Genomic DNA, 15,560 nt, shown 5'->3' on the forward strand with positions numbered 1-15,560 from the left:
TATCCTGAAACCCCACAGAATTTCAAGTGTGCTTTATCAGGAGGGCAATGTATGAGCTTTAAGAAATACTGATGTCGGCCGGGCGCGGTGGCTCAAGCCTGTAATCCCAGCACTTTGGGAGGCCGAGACAGGCGGATCACGAGGTCAGGAGATCGAGACCATCCTGGCTAACCCGGTGAAACCCCGTCTCTACTAAAAAATACAAAAAACTAGCCGGGCGAGGTGGCGGGCGCCTGTAGTCCCAGCTACTCGGGAGGCTGAGGCAGGAGAATGGCGTAAACCCGGGAGGCAGAGCTTGCAGTGAGCTGAGATCCGGCCACTGCACTCCAGCCTGGGCGACAGAGCGAGACTCCGTCTCAAAAAAAAAAAAAAAAAAAAAAAAGAAATACTGATGTCCTTTAAATTCTATGGAAAGAAATATTCAGGTGTATAAGGGTCTACAGCAGAAAACAACCTAAAAATTACCCACTCCAAACTTCAGTATCTGAGACAGAATAGTACAGAGGTATAAGTATTTAAGCTTTTTTTTTTAATTTTCTTTTTTTTTTTTTTTTGAGATAGCATCTTGTGTCACCCAGGCTGGAGTGCAATGGCATGACCACGGCTCACTGCACCCTCAACTTTCTGGGCTCAAGGAATCCACCTCCCAGTCTCCCGAGCAGATGGGACCACAGGCACGCACCATGATGCCCAGCTAATTTTTTTTTTTTTTTTTTTTTTTTAACAGATGGGGTTTTGCTATGTTGCCACGGCTGGTCTCGAACTCTTAGGCTCAAGCAATCCTCCCACCTTGGCCCCTCAGTGTGCTGAGATAACAGGCATGAGCCACCATGCCTGGGCCCTTGAATTCTGAAATTTGAAAAACGTGTACTGCTGTGCCTATTTTTAGTCTGACATAAAGTTTTCATCCTAAACTACATAATTTCTAAGGATACAATTTTCAGCATATTGTAAACATTAACATTCTAAAATAAAACTTTCACATCACAGTTTTAAATGGAATCTAGCAATCTGATATCCATCATTCATTTTCAAAATCCAACAGCAAGTTATTTTTTAAGAACTGAAAATATTATATCATTCTTTCACATGAGAAAGGGGTTTAAATGCCCTGTTTCTGGCACCAAGTTCCAACAGGGTGAAGACAAAAGGGAAAGGGACAACCATGTGGCAGTGCTGTGATTAGAAGGACCTCAACATACTACTTTCAAATAGTTCCTTTGTTAGGTGGCCCTTGAGGTTTTCATACCCAGAGCAACATGCCAGAATAAGACTACTTCTGGCTAAGAGCTGCACCTTTACAAAATGAGGGAGGATAGGGCCAGGCGCAGTGGCTCATACCTGTATTCTCAGCACTTTGGGAGGCCGAGGAGGGTGTATCAACTGAGGTCAGGAGTTTGAGACCAGCCAGACCAACAAGGTGAAACCCCATCTCTATTAAAAATACAAAAATTATCCAGACGTGGTGGTGGGCGCCTGTAGTTCCAGCTACTCGGGAGGCTGAGACAGAAGAATGGCTTAAACCTGGGAGGTGGAGATTGCAGTGAGCCGAGATTGCGCCACTGCACTCCAGCCTGGGCGACAGAGCGAGACTCTTGTCTCAAAATTAATAAAATAAAATAAATAAAATGAGGGAGGATAACCATGAAAGGTGGATTGGGAGAACAGTGGAACAGACAGGGATAGTCTCAGGTCGATCAATTTCAGGGAAGGGCACCTATGTGAGGCTGGAGATGTGAAAATTGATTTTCTTAGAACTACCCACATCTGCATATTCCATGAAAAGTCTTCATGGATTTCCCAGGGGTATGTATATTTCTACTATCAGGATACCTGGGTTGTTGGATTATAGGACAGAGATTAAAAGCAAATATTCTGAAAACAAAATTCATTTCCAGTCTCTGTACTTTGTTACTTGAGCAAATAACCTCTCCAAGCCTCAGTTTCCTTAGCTGTAAAATGAAACTACTCCGCTTAGAAAACTGTCAAAAGGAAGCACGCCTCAGTACTGTTTCTAACAAATTGCTAAGGAAAGGGCCTTTCCTATCCCATTCATTGGCTCCCATCTCTCTTAATTGTCAGAGCCCAAATTTCCTGAGAGAAAAGTGTAAGGTGGACAGAAAACTCCTGAAAAATTGCCTCAGGTGATTAGGGGGCAGGCTTTTGCTTTTACTTTCACGGCCTCTGCAAATTTTCTGAGATCTCTGGATAGGGCTAAGAAAAGAAAGACTATGGCCTCTTCCTCATCCCCAGGAGCTTTTGGTTTTCTGGTTGAACCAAGCACAATTACCACAAAGTGGGGAAGGCAGAGATGAAGGGAAAGGAAATGAAGCAACTCTAAATAACTGAGTGCTTTCTCAACATAACACACACATTAACAAATTTAATGAGCTCAAAAATGCTGTATTTCCAAAGGAGTTATGGATAATTCCAAGCAGAGGAAAAAGGAAAATGGCAGAAGCTAAGACCCAGAGAAAGCATCCCTTGCTATGGATTAAATCAGACCACTACTGGAGAAGCAGCAGGGCTTCCTGAACCATATAACCAACACCGCATGCCAAGTGCAAGTTCATAAAGTTTTGCTAGTGCCTGGATCACACAAACCCTCTGATATGCCCAGGGCTCCTCTGTCACTCCTCTGTGATTTTCTAAGCAAACCTATTCATGTAGCGCTCACGCCTGGCTTACAAGGGCAGTGCCATAAAAACCCAAATGGACCTCACAAATACTAGAGGCAATACTAAATATTCTAACATAAACATGTGGTTATGTGGAGAAGAGTCTTTAGGCACCGCTGCTAAGCTCCAGTACAAATTTATCCAATCCTCCCTAGCCACTCCCCATCACTGTCTGATAATTTCTCCATCAATTATGACTGCCATTCTGCATCTGGCTCTTTAAAGAATGGGGAATGCTATTAAACATAAAAGGTACAAGGTTCTTCAAGTCCTCCTACCTGCTAATCCTCCACTTCAATACTCAGCCCTTGAGAGCTTATGTGAAGACATTTCTTTTTTCTTTTTTTTTGAGACGGAGTCCCGCTCTGTCGCCCAGGCTGGAGTGCAGTGGTGTGATCTTGGCTCACTGCAAGCTCCGCCTCCCTGGTTCACACCATTCTCCTGCCTCAGCCTCCCAAGTAGCTGGGACTACAGGCACCCACCACCACGCCCGGCTAATTTTTTTTTGTATTTTTAGTAGAGATGGGGTTTCACCACGTTAGCCAGGATGGTCTCCATCTCCTGACCTTGTGATCCACCTGCCTCGGCCCCCCAAAGTTCTGGGATTACAGGTGTGAGCCACCAAGCCTGACCTGTGTGAAGACATTTCTAGGTCTGGAGTGATTACTAAGATGCACTCTCCCTCACCAGCACCACCAGATTTCCTGAAGGCAATCAGTGCACCCCAGGAAGGCCCAATAGCCATTCTGGTCATTGGTGAGGGGGGAAGGGATTCTTCAGCTTCTGGAATACTTTGAGAGGCTAATTCACATCAACCCATCTACCCCTGCAGCACAGTATGATACTCAAGGTTTAGCCAGAAAGGGTTACATTATGCCTGAGTCAATGAAATCTCAAATGACAACAACAACTATTTATTGTATTGACTGCATGTTCCAGGCATACCGTAAAACCTAGAAGATCCCCTGAGATGCAGTTTTACTGAAAGGCTCCCGCTCTCTAGCAAAACAGTCAGGTTATTGCACAGAAAGTGCAGCCGCAGAAGTCAGACCGAGGTGCAGATGCAGTATGAGGAAAAGCTTAAGAGGCAGGACTACCTGAGCCGGGTTCTGAAGGAAAAAAACAAGTGTCCCGGGCAGATAAAGGAGGAGAGAGCTTACCGGGCAGGAGGGGTATGTGCACAGCTTGACAGGTCTAGGGGGGAAATAATCAGTAAAGAAGAAAACGATTAAGTTACAGATTGGTGATGCATGAAATGGGGGTGGCCAGGGGTGGGGGATGAGATTGCAGAGAAAGGTAGGCCTGGTTCATAACAAGCTTTGTGTGTCCCAATAAGAGAGCTGATGTTTTCCAGGGGCTGACGGTGAGCCAGCGAGGGCAAGCACACAGAACATTCTAGAAAAACCCTCGTTCCTTAGATTAAAAATAAAGACTTGCTGTCTGTAAGGGATTAGATTATCCTATTTGAGAAATTCTGTCATCCAGAATGGCTTACCCCACAATGCTGGAAAGTGTGAACCGTAATCTCAAAGCCAGCTCCTCCTCAGGCAGAGAAACACTAGCCATCACAGGAAGCAAAGAAACTGGCTTCCCTTTTAAGGTGAATCCAGAACCCAGATGTCAGAGCTCCAAGCATTTCACTCTCAGCTCTGTGCAGCTGCTTTAGGAGCCACTCATGAGGAAAAGAATTTTCTCTATTATGCCCCTTACTGGGTGTCATCCAAGGCTAGGAAAAAGGTTGTTCTATAACCCTGAGCCCATTTAAACATATCCCCAATAAGAGAGGCCCCAAAAAGTGTATTTTCACCAAAGCCCTACCCCAAGCCAAGTCAAAGGAGAAAGTGCTATTTTAAGACTTGCTGCTTGTGTCACAAGTGGACTTTATTCCAACAAGGCCATATTACAGGGGGCAATGAAAGCTGTCTCAGACTTCCATACCAAGCAAAGGTGTGTGAGCCAGTGATTCAACAGAGAAAACTCCACAAGCTTCCCTGGGCTTCTGTCCTCCTATAACAGTTCCAGCCCAGCGGCCCTTAGAACTTCATATATGAACTGGTACAAAATCCTGTCCAGTGGTCTCCCAGCCTCTATCTCTCCCCACTTCAATCTGTCCCCGGCACGATGCAGGTGCACCTTCCAAACCAAGGGCCTTGAGCACACCACATCCTCCTGATGAAAAGTCACCCTGCCTTCCCAAAGCCCACAGGCCCTAACTAACTCACCAACTTCATCTGTAATGCCTCGCTAACAGAAACCCAAGGTGGCTTCCTCTCCAACCCGAAAAATGTATTTGTACTTGCCAAACTACCCTCCCTTAATCCTTCCATTCAGATCATACCTGTCTTGTATCCAAAGACCCAACTCAAGTCCCACCCCTCCTTTCAGTTTGAGAAGCTAAAGGAAGCTCCCACCTCTGACTTCCCATCCGTGTTCAGCCTCCACAATGCACACATCCATTCAGTGCACTGCTACATCCTTTCTATTATTGCTCAGAATTGTTCATTTAATCTTCTATTGTTGCTTACCTTATGACACATTTTTTCCAAGCTCTCCAACTATGTCCCCGAGGGCAAGGACAGGAGGCTCTGAATTTAACAAATGTTTAGTGGAGGAGTAGTAAGTACTAAGAGCTTAGCAAGGTGCTTTCACAGATACAAGGATGGGTGTCACCTAGTCACAGCCTCTAACATCTAAGTGAAGGAATAAGAATTAAAGTATGTAGATATTGACAATGCCAAGCCGAAGATGGCCAAGCACAGCCCTTGATTTGGTTGGTGTTTGGTGATGCCTTTTCCTACTCGATCCTCCCATCTCCTAATCACTAAGACCCAAATCAAATATTCTCATCTTGACCTCTTCAAGCAAAATGCTACCTAATACACTGTCCTCTGGGCCCTCTGAATTTCACTCATCCCCTTATGAGACGCTTCCTCCCTCACCAAGACGAGGCTCCTAAAAGGATGATGAGTGACTCTGCACCTCTGTGTTCTGCTGTCAAGTCAGGACCTGCACACAGTAGGAGCTTGATCAACGTTGGCTGAGCAAGTGAAGGAAACGCCACAAAGAGACAGAGTGCCACAGACCCTACAGTCAGGAAAGATTTCAGCCAGACAGAGACAAGAGAGAGGATGGGGGCTTCGATCCAGCAAAAACAAAGCAGCATAACAAGGCCACTCAAGTGGGAAAACAAGGGGCATTTTTAGGCAAGTAGGCTAGTAGGCTGGGAACAGAGGAAACCTGGAGAGGAGTCCTAGGAAATATAGCGAGGCCAGAGAGGCAGGGGAGCCAGGGGCAAGGTCAGTCCCGGAACAACAAACTGAGTAGTCTGAACAGCTGAGAGTTGAGTCCTGGCTCCTTCTTCATGGCTGTGGGCCGTGCACAAGTGTCAGTTTCCATATCTGTGAAGTGGGTGAGTGAGCACATCCCCCTCCCAAGGTTGCTGTAAGAATAAAATAACAAAAATGATCAAATGAGAGAGTGCCCGGCACAAAAGAGACACCTGAAGAAGGTGCTTTGGGTGCAGATCAGACGGAAGCAGAGCATGCTGCAGAGAAGGGAGGGCTGAGGACCAGGGAGCCTGGGTTCTGGTTCTACCTCTCCTCTGAATAATCATCTTGACCTCCCTTAGGTCTGGCCTTAGTTTCCACAGATGTAAAATGAAGGTGTTGGTCTAGTGGGGCTCCAAGGTCTCTTCCAGCCTTGGTAGTCTCTCAACAGAGCAGCTCTACCTTACAGAAGGTAGGCATCAGAGAGCACTCGTGTAACTGAGAAACCCAGCAGGGAGGGAGTCATATTGGGAAAGGGGTAAAGACACCAATATGGCTGAGGAGAGTTCTTCCTGCTGGGGACTAAGTACTGAGTCCCTCCCTCCATTCTCCCAAGTTCACTTCATCGTCCTCCTGACATGGGAGCGCCTGTCTACATCTAAGTCATTTCATAATCATCATCATCCATGCTGGACAACAACCATCCTAAAGTTTCTCATATTGAAAATGTCTTCCCAGGCATTTTCAAGGCAACTTGGCGTGTAAATGTGAACAAGCTTGACAGCATGTCCATTCTTCTCATTCCAGATAAGTTAAAATCCCTACAAACTCGGAAGGAAGGAAAGCACGCATTTCGGTATTGTACTCTCCTTGCCTTTTTACAAAGCCATCAATGTTTGTACCACAACAATGATCCTTCAGAGAATTCATTCTGCTGATCTGAAATATCCTTCACATTTCTAAAATAAAAGCTGCTGGGAGATGCCTTGAGGAGTTTAAGTCTATCTCATCACCATTTAAGTCTACTGTTACTCACCCACCTCTCCCTCCCCCATCACCTCCACCCCAGTACCGAAAACATGACCATTCATTGGCAAAACAAAACCATTCAGTGTGGACACGACTACTTACTAACTGCAGACCTACTAAGCACCAGCGCCACTCTTGAAGAAAGGAAAAGCCTCACCAGCCTATCAGCTTGCCTCTGTGCCTCCCTTGGCTTCTAAAACAACCACAAAATGCCATTCCCAGGTAAGAGCTGACATCAGTCAAGGAGGCTATTAAACAAACAGTGTTGGCACATGAAGGATCTACGCCAACTGTTCTAAAAACAAAAGGGGAGGGGATGGCTTCTAGTTAGCCGCAGCAAGGTTCACCTTACTCAGTAATAATAAGTATGCATTTAATGCATCCAAGGCAGACGCAGCAATCCCTAACCACAGAATAACATTCAAGAGCCCAAGATTCCCTTCTGAATTTAAAAAAAAAAAAACAAAAAATCGGAAGAAAGAAATCCCTAGATGCCCATGTTCTGCCGTAAATCCTCCTAATTTCTATGGCTACCACAGAGAGCTGGAAAGATTCGCAAGTCCTTTCTTCCCAATTGGCCTTGGTAATTCAGAAAAGGACTATGTTAAGAGCAAAGCTCTCTCAGTAGTCAGGGTTCCATCTCCATCTGCGTCTGCTGCCTGTCCAAGGCACAGCCCCATAATGTGACAAAAGAGGCTCAAATTATGGGTGAGGCTGCATTTTCAATTCCAGCCCTAGCCTGTGATTACCTGCAACTCCAGGTTGCCCAAAATTACCTCTGAAGCCTTAAACGTCTTACATTTTATTCCATTTCTAGAGCAAATTCTTTTTTGGAAACCTTCATAAGAGATAAAGGAACAACAACAATGGGGGGAAAAAAAGCCCTAGATATTTCCGTTACAGTGAAGGAAGAACCAGCAGATACGCATGATTTTGATTTTTTTTTTTTTTGAGACGAAGTCTCACTCTGTTTCCAGGCTGGAGTACAATGGCCGTGGCTCACTGTAACCTCTGCCTCTGGGGTTCAAGTGACTCTCCTGCCTCAGCCTCCCAAGTAGCTGGGATTACTGGCATGCACCACCATGCCCGGCTAATTTTTTGTATTTTTAGTAGAGACAGGGTTTCACCATGTTGGCCAGGCTGGTCTCGAACTCCTGACCTCAGGTGATCCGCCCACCTTGGCCTCCCAAAGTGCTGGGATTACAGGCGTGAGCCACCGTGCCCAGCCTGATTTTGATATCTTTTAATGTCTCATACACACCACCTCTCCTGTATACTCAAGCAGAACAAAATGAATTCTATGTTTCTGCAATTATAAAAACTCAGAATCCTGGAAACTCTTACCTAATTTACTTTTTAAACCACTTCTGTTCTTGATATATTCTTAGAGGTAGAATGTGCGGGTGGTTAAGGAACTTATGAAGGTAGGTAGGTGAATACTGTTATCTCCAGGAAGAACAGTAGTTAAATAAGTAATCTGCCAAAAGTAAGTAAGCAATGTAACTCCATGTGTTAGGTTAGCAGTTACGACAGTTTACATAACCACTGTACTGCTTTCTGCAATACAGTTGAATACTAGGCTCCTAATCGGTTATTTGTTAAAACATTCTAGTTTATGTTTGCAAAGTCCTTGGTTTCGTTTTTGTTTTATTGTTTGTTTTGCTTTGATTTTTTTTTTTTTTTTTTTTTTTTTTTGAGACAGAATCTCACTCTGTCGCCAGGCTGGAGTGCAGCGGCGCAATCTCGACTCACTGCAACCTCTGCCTCCCAGGTTCAAGTGATTCTCCTGCCTCAGCCTCCTTTGTAGCTGGCACTATAGGCATGCAACACCACGCTCAGCCAATTTTTTTTGTATTTTTAGTAGAGATGGGGTTTCAGCATGTTGGCCAGGATGGTCCCGATCTCTTGACCTCGTGATCTGCCCACCTCAGCTTCCCAAAGCGCTGGGATTACAGGCAAGAGCTACTGTGCCCAGCTGAAAAGTCCTTGGTTTTACACAACAGGTGAGGCTCCCAAAAGGGTCTCTCATGATTGTGTTCATCAAATAATTTGATAGCTATTAAAAAGAGACTCACTATGAATCCCTTTAGTAAGGTAAAATCTTTTGTACTGCAATTAACTTATCTCAAATTATTTGGTTTTAAGATCCCATTTTATATGCCCACTTCTCCTAAAATACAGCACTCCTCCACTGGCTTCAACTTCCAAATAAGAATGTAACAAACCTTTTATTTACACCGTACTTACTTCAGATCTCCTCTCTCCAATAAGCAATGCCTTCTACCCCCAGGAGATTAGCCATAGTGAGGAGCCCTCTTTCTAGCAACTCACACATTTGGAGGCATCAAACTAAGTCACTCTGCAATTTTCCTGACTTATGTATCTACCCAATTGCTCTTCTACTCTATTTTTCTTCGAAAGACCCTTGGTATTCACCCAACAGCTCCCCTACAAGGTAATCTCCCATTCAGGCCAAATGAATGGGTTTCCCTTTCCAAGTTACAGTTAGGGCTTTGCAAAATCCAGAGAGGTCAACTCCGCTTTTATTTGCTTAATTATGAAATAATCACAATATTCAGCATTGTTGCTGTTGTTTTTAATCACAAAGCACTTAATTCTCACACAGTGGTCAAGGAACAGTGTAACATTTCAGAACTAACGGGCTTCCATCATAGGTAAGAAGTTAGCAAGCAAGTCTGGCTGCTACTTTATGAAAATGGCTATGACCAATCACAGACTTTGTGACTCTTTTCTTCAGCCTTATGTATTTGTAATGCTTTACATTTCAAGGAATAGTGCACCTTTGAACTGATCAGGCCTCTTTCTTTCCCTTTCAGAGGGAAAAAACTAGAAAATCTAAAGAGTGGTAAGTGTAGAGGCTAAGCTAACTGACTGAGGCAAACCCTTTCCCTCCCTGGGCCTCTAAATTCCTACTCAAAAGGTCAATAACACGCTAATGTATAGAGACAGCGCCTGAACCCCAGAGATATCAAGAAATATTTATTCTAAGGTCACACAGCAAGTCAGCACAGGATGATGCAAGACTAAACTTCAGATCCCCCAGGCTTGATTAAAGCACCCTGTCTCCCAATCAACATAGGGATGGATGATAGAGACAAGATAAACATACAATCGTAAACACACAAACAGACACACAGACACACACACACACAGAGGGACAGAGAGAGGCTTCTAACTTTTATTCCCATTGTCCTTCTGCTTGCTGTTTCTAAAAAATACACTAAATATACCTGGCCCTGGAGATGGCTGTTACAACTGTGATTTTCCAAGCTCTCTAACATCCTTCAGGCGGTTACATTGTTGCTTGTTCTTCCTCACCTTAGTTTCCTCATTTCAAGAAACACACACATGCAGACACGTGCACCTAGCTCCCATTCCAAATATTCAAAACTGTTTCTTTTCTAACAGCAAAGAAAGTTTAGACTAGAACTGAAATGATTATAATACAAGAATCTTGTTCAGGTGTTAAAACACAACCGTAACTCTACCCAGAGCAAATCTGACACAATGGAATTTGTTCTCACCTAAGTGTGTTTTTTTCATACTATATCATTTGTCAGGTAACACTGTCATTTTTCCCACTGCTGCATAATGACATAATGAAAGTGCCAAGTGTAATTCATGTACACAAGAGGGCAGACTTAGGGTTGACAAGGGACACTTTCTTTATCTGCATTGCTAATAGTTTTTTAAAGCACAGACAAAATGCTATATGTGGAATGATAATGGACAAAAAAGGAAACTTTCTGTTTGTAATAACAATGAGGAATAACCAATTAACATTCTCAGATTTTATCTCCCAACCATTCTTGCCACTATTTGAATACACAGAGCAAGAAGCTGGGGCACGGTCCTCAGCATGGAATCCTATTAAATTATTTCTCTTCTAAAACTGCATTTCCCTTTGGGCACATCTCACCTTCTAGCCATACTATGACTATTCTCCATACACACCACAATAGATAACTTTAGGGTTTCCATGCTGTTCTGTCTGCCTGCGATTCCTTTCCTTCCTACTCCCCTGGGAAGTTCAAACTCATCTCTTGAACAAGTTTGCAGGATAGTACTTACTGGGTAATAATAGTTGAATGTCTGGGCCGGGTATGGTGGCTCATGCCTGTAATCCCAGCACTCTGGGAGGCCAAAGCAGGTGGATCACGAGGTCAGGAGTTCAAGACCAGCCTAGCCAAAATGGTGAAACCCCGTCTCTACTAAAAATACAAAAATTAGCTGGGCACGGTGGCGGGCACCTGTAATCCCAGCTACTCGGGAGGCTGAGGCAGGAGAATCGCCTGAACCCAGGAGGCAGAGGTTGCAGTGAGCCAAGATCATGCACTCTAGTCTGTCTGACAGAGAAAGACTCCATCTCAAAAAAAAAGAAAAAACAAAGAAACAAACAAACAAAAAATAGCTGAATGTCTGCCTCCCATAAAAGACTAGAAGCTAAACGTAGAACCTCTATAACCTCCACACAGAGCATGGCACCTGCCACAGGGTAAATGGTCTATTATTATCTGTTAAACGAAAAGATGAAAAGTCTTACAAAATACATTTAATGAAGCCTTAACTTCACTGGTTGCTGTCTGCTACTCTCCACACGCCAATGTGACAGAGAAATGCTGAACACCTCTCAATGGTAAATACTCCAGGTAGAGCAGCCTCACCAACACTAAGCAGATTTTGCAAGGTGGCTGTATCCCCAAGGTTTGTCAGTGGCAGGGTGCCTGGAGCCCTCAGCGTTTTGGGTCTTATATCCCCCACCCCCAATTCAGGATGCTCCTCCTTTCTGAGAATCTCTAGCCAAAAAGACACCTTCATCTTGTTCACGGACCATAAGGAAGCCCAGCCTCCTGCCTCTACTTCTGCCACCTGGCTTCCATCAAATTCATAAGACCCCATTCATGTCTTAGGATGACAGCATATATCCTCCACAGGATCGGTTTTCAATCATTGGTGCTCAATGGCAAATGCAATGGTATTTTCCTGTTCCAATCTCTTACCCCTTGGCTGTACTGCGCCCAAGAGAATCAATCTATAAAGCCCTAATGTTAGAAATAAAGCTTTCTACTGATCATTTTTCCTAGACCACAACAATAGCTCCCCTTCAACCACCTAAATATGCATTACACATATGGGTAAAGGGTCACAAATGGAGTCTACCAGACCCCAGGGTTCAGGGAGAAGTAATAACTCAGGTGGGTTCACGGGTTTCAAACAAGAGTCTAACTCTCCATGCTGAACTGGGCCTTTAGGAATCCAGTATGACCAACATCTTGGTGATATCTACCTGTTTTTGTGACAGTATTCTAAACTGAGCAGGCTCTTCTTGGCCTCTACCTTGCATCTTTCCTGTCTCCCTCAACCTCTGGAATCAGCTTTGATAGGACTTAGCTAGTTGGGTAAATCTAGGCAATGGAGCAGTCAGTGCTCTTCAGGGAAGCAGAATTATCTTCCAATTCTGCTGGAAGGCCCGTAGACACTAATGATTTCATACTATTAAAAGTGCAGAGAGCATCTGAGATGGAAGTGCAGCTACGCAGTCAAAACATCTCTAAGTATAAAGAATGTATTTTTAAAGGGAATTTGAAGTTTGATGGAGTCCACTGCAGAGACATTTTGAAGCCATGTGATTTTATGATGACTGCAGGAAACAGGCCGTCAAAAACCAAACAGAAGTGTTGATTACAAACTGTTAGGGAACTGAAAGTTAGGATGGTCTAATATTCAAAGGATAGAGCCTTTGTACAGTCCTTAAATACTTAAGAGATGGTAACTGAGTCTTTTCAGAATGTCACATAACATTTTGCAGTTAACTGGTTCTAAGTTGTCCAAATGACAATTTAGATGTGAGCAGGCCCATCCGTTAGGCACTCAGAATCCACTCATTAGTGCAAGCATGTACTGGATACCAAAAAGTTTGTCTCACGAATCCTCAAGATTAAACGACAGTCTCACGAACCCTCAACATAAACCATATAGGCTCATGAGCCCTCAAGATAAACCACAGTAACACGGGCCCTGGTGTTTTCTTCTTCAATGGTGGAAAAGATAACTAGTCCCCCCTAGTGTCCTGCTACTGTAGGTGGCTGAAGGATGGCGACATTACAGGACGCACCCTCCCTGCACTGTGCATCAACTTTAAAGCGCACCTCAGGAACCAGAAACAAAGGAAACCTTCACAACCTTCCCAAGAGATGGAAGCACTTCCGAGACCTATGCTGAGATGAAAAAAACCCTTTCATTTCATTTCTAAGGCCCTTCCAGGTATGGTTTAAAAACCAAAGGTATCTGCATTAGCTCACATCAAAAAGTTAATCCACACCCCAGCACACTTCATTAGGTGAAGCAGGAGGGCCCACACTTGTCAGCAGCTACTGCTCACTCCACAGCAATGCCATCTTCCCTTTAAAACCCTCTCTGTCCTGCTAGGGGGGTTTGATTCCTTTCTTCGCCACTCTCGAAAACCCACTAACCTCTAAATCTTGGTGACTTTTGCCTCTCTGTTGGAGTGAGTTTTCTTCCTGGTATGGAATTAACAGGGACAGGCTCGATAAATGCATTCTCCACAAGCAATTTTCACTAAAGTAAAGTACTCTTGAACAATAAAGGTACACTAAGAGATGTGCGAAATCTTAAAGCCGGCGTTTTTATTTCTTTTATTTTGATCCCTAGTGAGGACCAAGTGTGCCGGTGAGTAATTCATTCATGTCACCCATTTGTGAGAGATGGGAAAATAAACCACCACCACTTGTTCCTTTCTTAATTTAGAAGCTTTCCTTATCTTAAGTCTATCGAAGCTGACTCCTGAGTTGGGAAGAGAGGAAAGGTGAGGAGAAAAATTAACCTGAGGTGACTGCCTCCACGGACTGGTAAGCACTTCAGGTTTCCACACCTGTGTCAGAGAGAAAAGCCATCTGTATGTCAGGGAGGTGGACGCCCCACCTGCCACCCCTCCCTTCCTTCCCTTGAAGGAAGCAGGAGCCTGATCTCCCCCTACTCCCTCCTCTCTCTCTCTCTCTTTCTTTCTGGGCACTTACATAAGACCCTGTAAAACTTCCAGTGACATTCACGGAAAATGTAAGCTGCTATTTTGCTCCCTCAGGAGATCATTTTAATGGACTGAGTGACAAAATTCACGGATTCTGAATTCAGCAGCAACCTGCTCAACCGAGGTACATGCATAGGGACAAAAAAAAAAAATCCATCTCCATTAAACAGGGTCACCCAAGGGATGGATTCAGTGTGCAAGAGACAATCTGTTCCCTCCGAAGTGACCCACTTAAAATCAGATTGTTCTGGGGGAAGCTCATAGGTTTAATAAATTTCAAACAGGCAAGGTCAGGCTTGTACAACTGAGGTTCCTTAAGAAGAACATTTAAAAGAGGATAAGGCAATGAACTAAATAACTTGAGGATACACAAACTTTGGAGTCCTCACTCCAAAACTTCAAAAGCAGTGACATTTACAAGAATGTCTGGATAGCTGTACACTGATCACTCCTCACAAGCAGCTTTGCCTAATAGGAAGGACATGCTGGCTGGGTTCCCCCCCTACAGATAGCAATGCCAACCAACCACTCTGTCCTAAAGAGGGACTCGCAAGCTGTGGCTGCTCGCCCCCAAATTGCCCCGGACTGTCTGCAAGAAGAAACAAGAAAAGTTATTCACAGCATCACACCAGGAAAGGTAGTTGCGTACCGCCCAAGAGGGCCCTCTCCAAACACGGCAGGCTCCGCAAACCACAGGTGCTCACCGCTAACAAGTGAGGCCCGGGGTGCGGGTATCGGTCACATGCACTCCTGGTGTAAACCAGAAACTCCTCCTGGCTCGCTCCCTGCCAGCAGCCTGTGTGCCCAGAAGTGGAGCAGGCCCTGACGGGGTCCTCGGGACGTCGGAGACTGGGGGCTTCCACCTCCAGCCTCTCCAGGGCTCCCGGCCAGGGCAGCAGAGGGTGTGCCCGGTCTCCCCCCACCGGCATCCCGAGTACAGGGGGTACCAGCGACAGGTTCGGAGAACTTGTCCGGCGCTGCACACCACGGCGCCCCGCGGCGACTCTCGCGCTCCGGGGCTCTTACCTTAGCCGTGACTGCCGCCAGGCAGAGGGAGACGCGGAAGAACGGGGTGGCGCGGCGGCGGCGCCGCCTACGAGGTGCACGGGATCCGGATCAGGGTCCCGGCAGGCGCTGCCCTACTCGGAACGGCGGTGCCAATCACAGAGTTCGGGACTGCCCCCGGCTCCAAATGCCGCGGCGAGGGTCCAGGTCGCCCAAGCTGAGCCCTGTCCCTTCTTCCTCTTCCTCCGGGGCCGCTGCCTGGAGCTGCTCCCGGCCCAGGAGACTCTTCCGAGCCAGGGACGCCCCGCATGGGCAGGGGCCTGGGTCTGCCTCGGGTTGGGTCCAGGGAGCGGCCGCCGGGGCCGACTCCACCTCCCGCGCTCCCAGCCGATTCGTCCCTTCAGGGCAGGGCCTGCCCGCGAACGGCCCGGCGAGCCGAGCGCGGCCGCGCCCCCAGCTTCAGGCGCCCGGGCTCCAGCGCGGCGGCGGGGCAGGAACAGACCGGCCGGGCCG

The 15,560-nt window shown here is 45.8% G+C and overlaps 1 protein-coding gene across 3 annotated transcripts in view; it reads right to left on the bottom strand.

Annotated features, from left to right (window-relative positions):
• Window positions 1-15,560, bottom strand: part of LARGE1 (LARGE xylosyl- and glucuronyltransferase 1) — a 653,148-nt gene that overhangs the window by 635,054 nt on the left and 2,534 nt on the right. Inside the window, exon 1 of one of the 3 annotated variants that reach the window (XM_017890120.1) lies at window positions 15,069-15,544. The exons of 1 other annotated variant lie outside the window; for it this stretch is intronic. The gene's annotated coding sequence lies outside the window, so the exon portion shown is untranslated. Of the gene's footprint in view, window positions 1-15,068; window positions 15,545-15,560 lie in introns of those variants that run through there. One more of the 3 variants, XM_017890121.1, reaches the window with a different exon arrangement.

This window comes from Rhinopithecus bieti, unplaced genomic scaffold (assembly GCF_001698545.2).
Source record: "Rhinopithecus bieti isolate Rb0 unplaced genomic scaffold, ASM169854v2 scaffold_19737, whole genome shotgun sequence".
NCBI lineage: Eukaryota > Metazoa > Chordata > Mammalia > Primates > Cercopithecidae > Rhinopithecus > Rhinopithecus bieti.